The sequence below is a fragment of the Glycine soja genome, chromosome 19 (genome assembly GCF_004193775.1).
Source record: "Glycine soja cultivar W05 chromosome 19, ASM419377v2, whole genome shotgun sequence".
Taxonomy (NCBI): domain Eukaryota; kingdom Viridiplantae; phylum Streptophyta; class Magnoliopsida; order Fabales; family Fabaceae; genus Glycine; species Glycine soja.
Window position 1 is genome coordinate 40,128,379 of NC_041020.1, and position 11,568 is coordinate 40,139,946.

The window sequence follows — 11,568 nt, forward strand, 5'->3', positions numbered from 1 at the left end:
GGAGGTTTTGTAATGTAAACCTAGGGACTTATGATGATGGTGATGGTAAAAGGTTAAGCACACGTTAGATAGATTGCGATGTGGTTCACGCGAAGGAGGAATCCACGTTGGGGGCAGTATCAATTTTGTCCTTACCATCATCTTTTTTACCCATATACCCCAAATGGAACGAATAAATTGAAAGAAAAATAACAATCAAACACTAAAATGAACCTATTAGGTCTTTTTTTTATTCTTTGTCATTTAGTCGTATTTTGCTTTGTGATACATCTTTTCAGGTCCGGTCTCCTACTGGTTCATAAACTGAAATTTTGTAATTTAATGAAAATCCACAAAAGATACAAAACATTCTTAAAGACCAGGGAAAAGTTAGAACATATTAAAAGCTAAAACCAAATTTCACGTGAAATCGAGAAGTTCGAGTCTGGGGATGAAGGTATTTTTACTAGGAAAGGTCAAAATAAAAAACTTCAAAGTCTTTTAATTTAAAAATTAAGCAAATATCAGTTATTAATGGTTACGAATATTATAACAGAGTTATGATATGTTTAAATATCTTTTAAAATTATGATAATTATTTCAAAATCACGATGTCATTATAAACTCATTGAAAAAACACTTTGAAACAAAAATCCAGCATTTGAATCCCATTTTAGCGGCTCTGGCGAGTGTTGCATTATTCCACGTTTAAAATGTTCTTGGTCTAGTTCTATGAACCACGTCAATTGTATTTTTAAAAAAATCAGATTTTATAAAGAATTTAATGATTATGTATTAATAATATAAATAAATTTACATTTCTAATCAATAAAAAGATAATATTGATATAAATTTTAAAATAATTATTATAAATATCAACTAACATATTATACATAATAATAATTTATAATCAAATAATAATATAAAACTATTTTATATTATGTATAATATATTTACTCTGTTGTAAAACAGCTAAAAGTGTACCAAAAAGAAACAAGGTCGGTGAAAAAAATATATAGTTGGTGAATTGAGCAATTGGTGGCAATTACTTAATTAATGCATTCCATTTTTTGTTTGGTACACCTGCTAAGAAATAATTGACACCCTAAATAGACAGTTTTGCCCTTCCTTTCTTAGCCAAACCCTAACACCCTTTTCTTTTCTCTTGTGTCATGAACCCCCAACCCTTGCACCTTTTTGTCACATTCGTTGTCGTCATTGAAGCAATGCCCTTTGTTGCAAGTCCAACCTCGTCATTGTAGTAGCCTCGTTCGTTGGTGGAGGTGAAGACACTGATGCAGCTCGTTGTAGTTCCCTCCAATGTCCGCTAGTCACCCAACCATCATTTTTGGTACAATGCGGCTTGAAGATTCATAGATCATAGTGATGCACGTGGCGATGGTGGGTTCAGTGTGATGTGAAGGTGGCATTGGGTGACTATATATAGAGGTGGTGTTTGGGTGGAACAATGGTTGGGTGAAGGTGAGGTACGGTGGTCATGGAGGTTTGGGGGAGAGGTGATCATGGAGGCTTGCTTAGGAGTAAAAGAAGAAGGGAGTAAAATTACTGATAATAGCAAGTTTTTACCGGAAAAAAAAAGTTATAATAAATTAAAAATAAGTTTTTATTTAAAAATAAATAAAATATAATAATTTTAAGAAATTGCACAATAATATATTGATAATAAAAAATGCAAAATTCATTAAAAAAATAATTTTCTTTTATAGGCAATCTCACTTCCTCTTTCATTTTTCCTGTTATTCTTTCGTATATCTACTCCCACCGTGAAGAGATGTACTAATGAATATCACTGTATCTCTCCTTAGTTCTTTCTAAACTATGACCAAATTTTTTGGGGCTTACGCAGGTTGTATTCGGTGGTCATTTAGTAGGAAATTTGAATTTTAAGGTAGTAATCTTTCAACATATATGCATTCAATTTGAAGTGCTTAACCAACAAGTATATGAATTAATATATATATATATATATATATATATATATTCAACTTTTTTTTTCTGAGTATACTGTTTCCTATTAGATTGTGGTCGGTTGGGAAAGGGGTCATGTGGATGTATGAAGAAGAGAAAATGTGTATTATTGAAGCAAAAACGAGGTTGTGAAGTTTACAAAGCGGAAATGAGAATTGAAGTGTTTTGAAATTTGATTCATTTACAGGTTAATATTGTTATGGCCTAAACGAGTCTGAACTGTGGTTGAGAGATTTATGTCAAGAATCATCGTTGGCTTGTTCTGAATCCATAATTCATTATGTGCTTCTTTGAGAGACAGAGTGAGACAGGAAACGTGAAAGAAAAGCCACGCTGGAAATAGCCACGGCGAAAGGCGTAGAAACATGAATATATTCTGTTTCTAATATCTTTTTGTTTGTGTTGTGACTTAAGCACAAGAGCATACTAACTCAAAAGACTTAGAGAGAGAAATGAAAATCGATTATTTATTTTGAAAAGATTACTATTTGCTATATAGACTAATGACAACATCATAACTACAAGGGATTATTTGACCCTAATTTTCCATTCCTCTCTTCTAAAATTTCTAGACACAAAAATTCCCCAACATTTTTTCTTTTCCTATCTCAAAAAATCTTTCATATCGTCTAAAACACAAGAATGTTTCACAAGCTTTCCTTGTCCACAAATGAATAAAAAAATTTAAAATAGTACTAATTAATTTGCGAGACGCTAACCTATACCAACATACATATCATTAAGCGGCAACTGTAACCATAATTGATTGATGTAACCACCAGTTGCAATTATTGATGGTTATTCCAAGTATTGACAAAAAAAATCACAGTCTATATTGTCGATTAATTCCTCAATTTTCCCCAGCACATATGATTGTTAATTGGTACGTGGCACTAAATTCTTACTTTCCCTTCCCTTGCCTACTTTGACTTGTGCTTGTGCAGCAAGTGATGATAAAGCTTGCAATTTAATTAATACCATAACTCATAGTAAACGTGTAACTTTTTCTTCTTCAATTTGATCATAGAGCTCATTAAAAGATAAAAATAGGGGAACATATGTTTGTAAGAGTGTTGTGTGCTGACTGTCCTTTTAATTTTTGTTAACCCAGACGTTGCTGACAGTTGTACAATCGACAATGACTAAATCAGTAGCAAATTTATAAAATAAAATCATTATATAGTGAAATTCATTGAAAAATTTTGGACCCGTAACCGTAAGAATTCAGCGTCAACTTAGCCTTAGCCATAACTAAAAAGAGAATCTGAGAAAAAGAAATGTAGGAGAAAGTGATTAGAAATAGTATTTTTGCATAGGCTAAAATTTTATAAATAAAAAAATCAATCAGTTTGAGATAAGTCACTACAATTAATTGTTTAAGTGACATTAATTTTCGTTTAAAAAATTCAATTATTAGAGTCCCCTAATCATGCATGTGAAGTTGCAAACCCTGGTAGATAATATAAATATATATATTCATTTATCTAGAAGAAAAATCAGTTACGATACATCGCATAAGACAAGAAGTAGGAAGAGGTCGAAGGACAAAATAACAAGTGGCAAACCAACTAGGATCTTAAACTTTGACGATTAATGCATATAAAACCGTCCAAGAGATATTATTGTTTTAGCAATCAAACAATATCATACCAAAATAATTAACTTTTTTTATTTTAGAAGACCTAAATAATTAACTTACAGTTTTACTCAGTTATATATATATGAAGACAAAATGTGTATGTACACTAAATGCACTGAAAGTGTAAAATATGAGAAGAATAAATCCTAATCATGTAATAAACACAAACATTCCAAATTAATTATCCATCTAATTTAATTATACGATTGAAATTCGCTTATCTCATACTCTCGTCTCTTAGTTAATTTATACATTTCCTAGATATATTTAGAGATCTGTTAATGCACTCACACTTAAATGTTAGTATCAATACATTAACAACCAACATCATAAATTTTGAATAAAAAACTCTCCATCTCTTCACTTTTAATTAATATATTGTAAGGATATATTAATAATTTAACATCAATAGTTTAAAACAATAATAAAAAAATCAAAGTAGTTCACATTCCAAAGAGAATATTTTTAGATTCTCTTCTTACCTTTATCTTCTTTAACCCACCAGGCCAACATAATATCATTAACAACATTGGGTTAAAATGAACCAGTCAGAGCTCAAAGAGGGAGAGGGGGAAAAGTTGAGGAAAAAGTTAACATGAAGATGGTGCTGTGGTGGAACTGCTATTGGTTCTAATGGTGTTCTTGGAAGATGACAATCCTCGTGTTTCATAGAGGGCACTGTGGTTTTGTTGATGGTGGTGCCCTGTACACTACTTACAAGTTCTAATGGCATTCGGGGAAGATGATGATGGATAAGTGTTTCTTAATTGGTTGGTTTTGGAGGCCTGAATATTTATTTGTTTCGTCATTTGAACAACAAAAAAATAACAACCAAGGCAACAATAATAACCAAGCTTGGTATTCCAAAAGATAAACCTGCGCGCAGAATTCATGATGGAATGTCATAGAATGATTCTCCTACATACGTTGCAATGTCTAGTTTTTCTAAAAGAGCACTTGTTAATTTGTACCTTTTTAAGTTCAACTATGTCCTTTTTTTTTTTAGGCAAGTTTAACTATGTCTTTAACAAACCTTGTTCACTATACATGGTGATAATAATGTACCAACACAATAAGCAGAAACGAAGGATCAAGGGTATATGCTTGGTTCGAAGCCAAGGTTCCCTGAACCTTGAAGACAATCTGCAGTTGCTATTCACTTTGAGTTTAAGATTTTTTCATATGGATGAAGTGGGTTAGCCTGGAGAAGACTTAAATTTTTAGAGTGTGAATTATGAACCATGATTATTACCATGTGAGGAGAAAGGAAAAAGAAGAAAGAAGTGACTTATGAGCACTATTATGACTCTTTTAATTGTTTTAAAAAAATTGATATTAAATTACCGATATATTCTTATTATAAGTGAAGAGATTATTGGTTTTTTTATCAAAAATTTATGATGTTAGTTGTTAATGCATTTATACTAAATTTTAAATTAAATGTAAGTGCATTAGCAAATCTCATATATATATATATATATAGTGATTGCATTTGCTAAATCTGGGATGAAGACAAATAGGATTAAACAAATACGAGATTTGGCCACGAAGCAAGCTTCCAGCTCAATTGATAACCACCAAGTTACAAAACCCTCTTTAAGTAGCTATGTTAGAAATTCGATATTTCTCTAAATTACGTATCTTCCTTAAGCTTAACAGACCTTAACACATGATATGAAATTTCCTGTGCTACCCTTTTGTATTTAAGTGTTTGTATCGGTACACTGTTGTTCTTTTTTTAATCACATGTATCTTTTATTATACGTAATTTTGTTTAAGTAAGATTGGGTTATATGAATAATAAAGTTCTTTCTCTAAGTATTTAATGTAATTGTATATCTAGAACTCAAACTCAAGACTTTTGGTTAAATTGAAACAATCTCACGTCATACACTTGATGGTCGGAATATTATTATTCATGTATTTTTCAAGGTTTACAAAGTCGTAATTTAAAATAATACATGAAAATTGAGAGGCTGCTATTTACATTTTTCAACATATCAAAATATATATTTGTTCTACCTTGACTCATATGAAGTAGTTAAAGAATGATGAGAATAATAATTATAAAACATCAATATTCAAAGTATTAGTGTATACCACCCAAAAAATTGCAACATATTACTATTGTAACATTTTACCTGTACGTAAAATGAATAGCAAACTACGAAATTCGTGGAAGAATCAGATAAGATTTATATAACATTAAAATGATCGGTGGAATAGATGCTTGAGAATGTGCTCAAATATCGGGTGGTGTCCTTCAATTGTGAAAGAAGATCAAAGAAGGAAGTAACTGACCAAAAGCCACACCTACCTCCCTTTCAATTTTATTTTCTTTCCAATATATACATATATTCTGTAAATTCGCTCTCAACAAAGGCAATATAAATTTCAACGGGGTGGTTGAACCAAAAAACAAAATGTCATCGGAATTATTATAGATGTCATGGAGCCATTTCTGCTCCTCAAGGATCCCTATCGTTATAATTAGTTTAATCAGTTTGCCTGTGTAGTGGCTCCATGCTTTCAACATATACATTGCTAAGTTTATAGAATATGCATTATCCAAAGTATCACAGAAATGATACATAGAAATTTCGGAATTTATTTATGAATATGAGTTTCAGATTATAAGGAGTTTTTTTTAGAGAGAATTGAAAAAGAATCACACCCAAACTAAACAGTAGTTGAACTATTTATATTGATTTTTCACAAATGGGCAGCTCACTAATATTAATAATTTGTTACAACTATTTTAACTACAAACTTAGTTGGTTACACCTGTTTTAACTACCAACTTAATTTGTTAGTTATGTGGACTAATTTATCAACAAATCTCCACCTTGGTTACATAACTAAACAAGGATCAAAGTGGTTACTCCCTTTTTGACATCAGACTAGCTGACATTATTTTAAATTTATAAGGTCCAGACAATAGAAAAACTTGCTACTTGGTAGAACTTTAGTGATCATATCAGAGGGATTATGCTCAGTGGAGACTTTCTTCACGAACACAGTTCCTTCAGCAATAATCTCTCTCACAAAGTGTAGCTTCACATCTACTTGCTTTGTCCTTTCGTGATAAACCTGGTTCTTTGAAAGGTGAATAACACTTTGGTTATCACAATGGACAGTGATAACATGATCTTGCAGCTTCAGCTCTCGAGCTATTCCCCTTAACCATAATGCTTCTTTTATTGCTTCTGTCAAAACAATATATTTTGCTTCAGTAGTGGACAATGCAACCACCTTTTGAAGACTAGCTTTCCAACTAATTGCAGTTCCAAATGCAATAAATACATAGCCTGTGAGAGACTTTCTAGTGTCCAAACAACCAGCAAAATCAGAATCTACAAACCCCTCTATTACAATAGTGTTTTCTTGGTAACCCTCAACTTCTCCATATATTAGACTCTTTCCAATTGACCCTTTTATGTACCTTAGGATCCATTTTAGAGCTTGCTAGTGTGCCTTTCCAGGATTTTCCATAAATCTGCTTACAAGTCTAATTGAGAATGAAAGGTCAGGTCGAGCGCATACCATGTCATACATGAGTGAACCTACTGCATTTGCAAAAGGAACTTCAGACAAGAACTCCTTATCTTCTTTGCTTTCAGGAACTTGATCCATACTAAGTTTGAACTATTGAGATAAAGGTGTTGAGACAGGTTTAGCATCTAACATACCAAACCGGTTTAGAACTTTCTTTAGGTACATTTCTTGAGATAGAAATAGTAGCTTTTTGTCTCTATCCCTCTTGATCTTTATACCCCATATTCTTTTAGCTCTATCCAAATCTTTCATTTCAAATTCTCTTTTCAAGTCTGCCTTAACTTTTCCTGTTTCATCCTTGTTATTGCTTGCTATTAGGATGTCATCTACATAGAGCAATAGAATGACAAAATTATAATATGAGGCAAACTTGAAATAGACACAATTATCAAACTTGCTCCTCTTGAACTTGATGCGAGTCATGAACTCATCAAATCTTTTATTCCACTTTCTTGGAGACTGCTTTAGACCATATAGGGACTTGTTATGTTTACACACAAAGTCTTCCTTTCCTTTTATTATAAATCCCTCAGGTTGTCTTGTGTAAATAGTTTCTTCCAGTTCTCCATACAGGAAGGCAGTTTTAACATCCATTTGCTCCAATTCTAGATCAAACTTGGCAACCATTGATAGTAGAATTCTTATGGACATGTGCTTCACCACTGGAGAGAATGCATCATTGTAGTCAATTCCCTCCCTCTGAGTGAAGCCTCGAGCTACTAGCCTAGCTTTGAATCTTCCTTGTTCAACTCTAGGAATGCATTGTTTCCTCTTGAAAATCCACTTACAGCTGACTAACTTTGACCCTGCAGGTCTCTTTACCAAGTCCCAATTATGGTTATCATGGAGAGACTTTATCTTTTCATCCATGGCCATAAGTCATTTACCCTTCTCTTTGCAATCAATGACAGCTTTGTAATAGTTTGGTTCATCATTCATAACCTCACTGGCTGCAACAAGAGAGAATGTCATCAAATCTGCATAACCATACTTCTTAGGGGTTTAACTTGCCTTCTAGTTCTATCTCGAGCCAACAAATAACCCTCCTCACCTTCTTCCCCATCATCATCATCAGTTTGAGGTTGAATATCGGATTCTTCTCTATGCCAAATTTCATATTGATCTATTTGGTTTTCTTCATTAAGCTTCACCTCAATACTATCCTTTTCTAAGCTTGCATGGACCACCTTATCTCCTGGCTCTAGCCACCACAATTTGTACCCCTTAACACCTTGTGGATATCTTAGAAACATACACTTGATAGCTCTAGGTTCCAATTTGTCTTGCCTTATGTGAGCATAAGCAACACATCCAAACACCTTAAGTCTATCATAACTTGGAGGATGCCCTGACTATACCTCTTATGGTGTTTTCATGTTTATAGCTGTTGAGGGGCACCTATTGATTAAGTAACAAGTAGTCATGGTTGCTTCAACCCAAAAAGATTTTGACAAATTAGCACTCAACAACATACACCTCACTCTCTCAAGAATGGTTCTGTTAAATCTCTCAGCCAAACCATTCTGTTGAGGTGTTTTTACTACTGTCTTGTGTCTTGTTGTTCCAGCCTTCCTACAGTAGTTAGTGAAAAGATCTGAACAAAATTCAAGTCCATTATTTGTCCTAAATCTTTTAACCTTTTTTCCTGTTTGGTTTTCTATCAATGTTTTCCAGTTTTTAAAACAATCATGCACCTCATCTTTATTTTTCAAAATGAAAATCCAAAACTTCCTGGAATAGTGATCTATCACTGATAGAAAATACCTAGCACCTGATTGAGATGAAGTTCGAGATGGATCCCATAAATCAGCCTGGATGTAGTCCAAAGTACCTTTAGTTCTCTGTTGTCCAGTACCAAACTTGACCCTACATGTTTTGCCATAAACACAATGTTCACAAAAGTCAAGTTTCTCCACCTTATCTCCACAAAGCAGGTTCTATTTTCCTAGTTCAATCAACCCCCTCTCACTTATATGTCCCAACCTTCTATGCCATAGTTCAGTCTTTGACAACCTTTTGACAAAAACTGCAACAGCTGATCCCATTACCACTTCTCCAATCAGAGAATACAGACCATTCTTTTGCATCTCATTCATGAATATCATGGAGCCCTTTAGAACCTTTAGAACTCCATTTTCCCCTTTGAACACATAGTCTTATTTGTCAAACTCACTCAGAGAAATCAAATTTGTCTTCAAATCTGGGACAAGCCTTACATTCTTGATGACTCTCTCAGCACCATCATGAAGCTTGAACCTCACAGACCCAATTCCAGTGATCTCACATGACTTGTTGTTTCCCAGTAGGACTGAAACACCAACTTGTTCATCAAGCTCCTCAAACCAAGACTTGTTTGGGGTCATATGGAATGAACACCCAGAGTCCAAGATCCATTATGTCTCAGTGTTTTCATGAGACACCATTAAAGCCTCAGCTAACTCATAACCAGCTTTAGGTTCTTTAGATTGATCTTGCATGTTTCCTTTCTGTCTATCAGGACAAAATCTCCGAGTATGGCCTTCTCTTTTATAGTGGTAACATCTAATGTTTGGTACATTAGATCCAGATCGAGCTTGTGACTTGGATCTTTTCCCTTCTGCCTTATCATCCTTCTTATATTGTCTTCCACGAACTGAGTCTCTCCCCGTGTACAGAAGGTCTTTGTTCATTTCTTTCATTTAATCCCTTAGAGTTCAAGGCTGATTGGACTTCAACAAGAGTGAGAGAATCTCTTCCATAGAGAAGTGTTTCTTTGAAATGAGCAAAGGTCTTAAGTAGATCACACAATAACAGTAAGGCTTGATCTTCATCCTCAATAATAACAACAATGTTTTCAAGATCAAGAATCAATTTACCAGAGATTTGGTCATGTACAAGTCTTCAAGCTTTGACCAAATTCTAACTGCAGTCTTTTCTTTGGAGACTTGTCGAAGCACTTTGTCTCCCAGACTCAAGATGATGGCACTATGTGCTTTGTCAAGCAAGATCTTCTTGTCTTTACCTTCCACCTTCACATCAAGATTGGTTTCACCATTCAGAGCATCTTCAAGACCTTGATGCATAAGAAGAGCCCTCATCTTTAATCGCCAAAGACCGAAATCATTTTGTCTTGTGAATTTCTCGACTTCATACTTTGCAAATGCCATGGATGATTAGTTCACGTTCACCACACCAGTTTGTTATGCAAAGTATCACATAAATGATACACAAAAATCTCAGAATTTATTTATCAAGATGAGTTTCAAATTACAAGGAGTTTTTCTAGAGAGAATTGAAAAAGAATCACACACAAACTAAACAGTAGTTGAACTATTTATATTGGTTTTTTACAAATGGATAGTTCACTAATATTAGTAGTTTGTTACAAGTTTTTTAACTACAAACTTAATTTGTTACAACTATTTTAACTATCAGCTTAATTTGTTAGTTATGTGGACCAACTTATCAACAATATGCATATCCATGTGTGAAATTTATAGATTCATTCATGCCGCATGCCACAACTTTAGACAAGGAAAGCTCGAATTGAATGTCTATTAGGCCCATAATCTCATTTTGTTTGTTGTTTTCTGCACCCTTTTTTTGGCTTCCAGACTGACTATTCTAGAATATAAAATTAGATTCTGTTTACTTTTCGGATTGATTACAGATTTTGGCTTCTGGAATGACAAATTTCAGAAGGTAAAAAAAATATTTCGATAAGGGTAAAAAAGCAACTTGGAGTGCAGAAAGTAACAACTTCTCTAGTGTGGAAAACAAAGCTTCTTTTGGACCCAAATGAAAGCCCAAATATAATGGAGCATTTTGACTATTTTCAACTTGAAATTTTGACCTGGCATTAAAATAGAATTGAATTTTACCGAAACCCAAAAGAATTACCCTAATGTTCGTAATACTACTTCCGGGTTTTTTCTAAGTGTTTTTTTTTTAAAAGGTAATGCATAAGTTAAGAAATATAATTAATTTTCTATTTTTTTAAAAAAAATTATTTGATCTTTTATCATACTCTTTGTTTATTTAATTGATTAATTTTCTGTTATTTATTATTTTTCGCTTTTCCTCTTTATTTTCATGATAAATATGTAAAGCAATTAAAAATTAGTTAAAGTTAAGGGTATAATTAATAAAATAATATTTGGCATAGAGAATTCTTCACTGTTAATGAATTTGTATCGTGGTTTATTATGTTAAAAAATTTAAGAAATAAAAATTCATATTTTTATATATAGAAATAGATTATAAAAAATTGAGAATTAAATATTAAATTGATATGGGGTGTCAATTTTAATTTCTTCTATGTATGAAACATTATGGTATTAACATTTAGGTAATTTGAAATTTACTAAATTTAAGGAATACTATTAGAGAAAATAAAAAAAGAATAGCCCATTAATGTAGGAAAAATT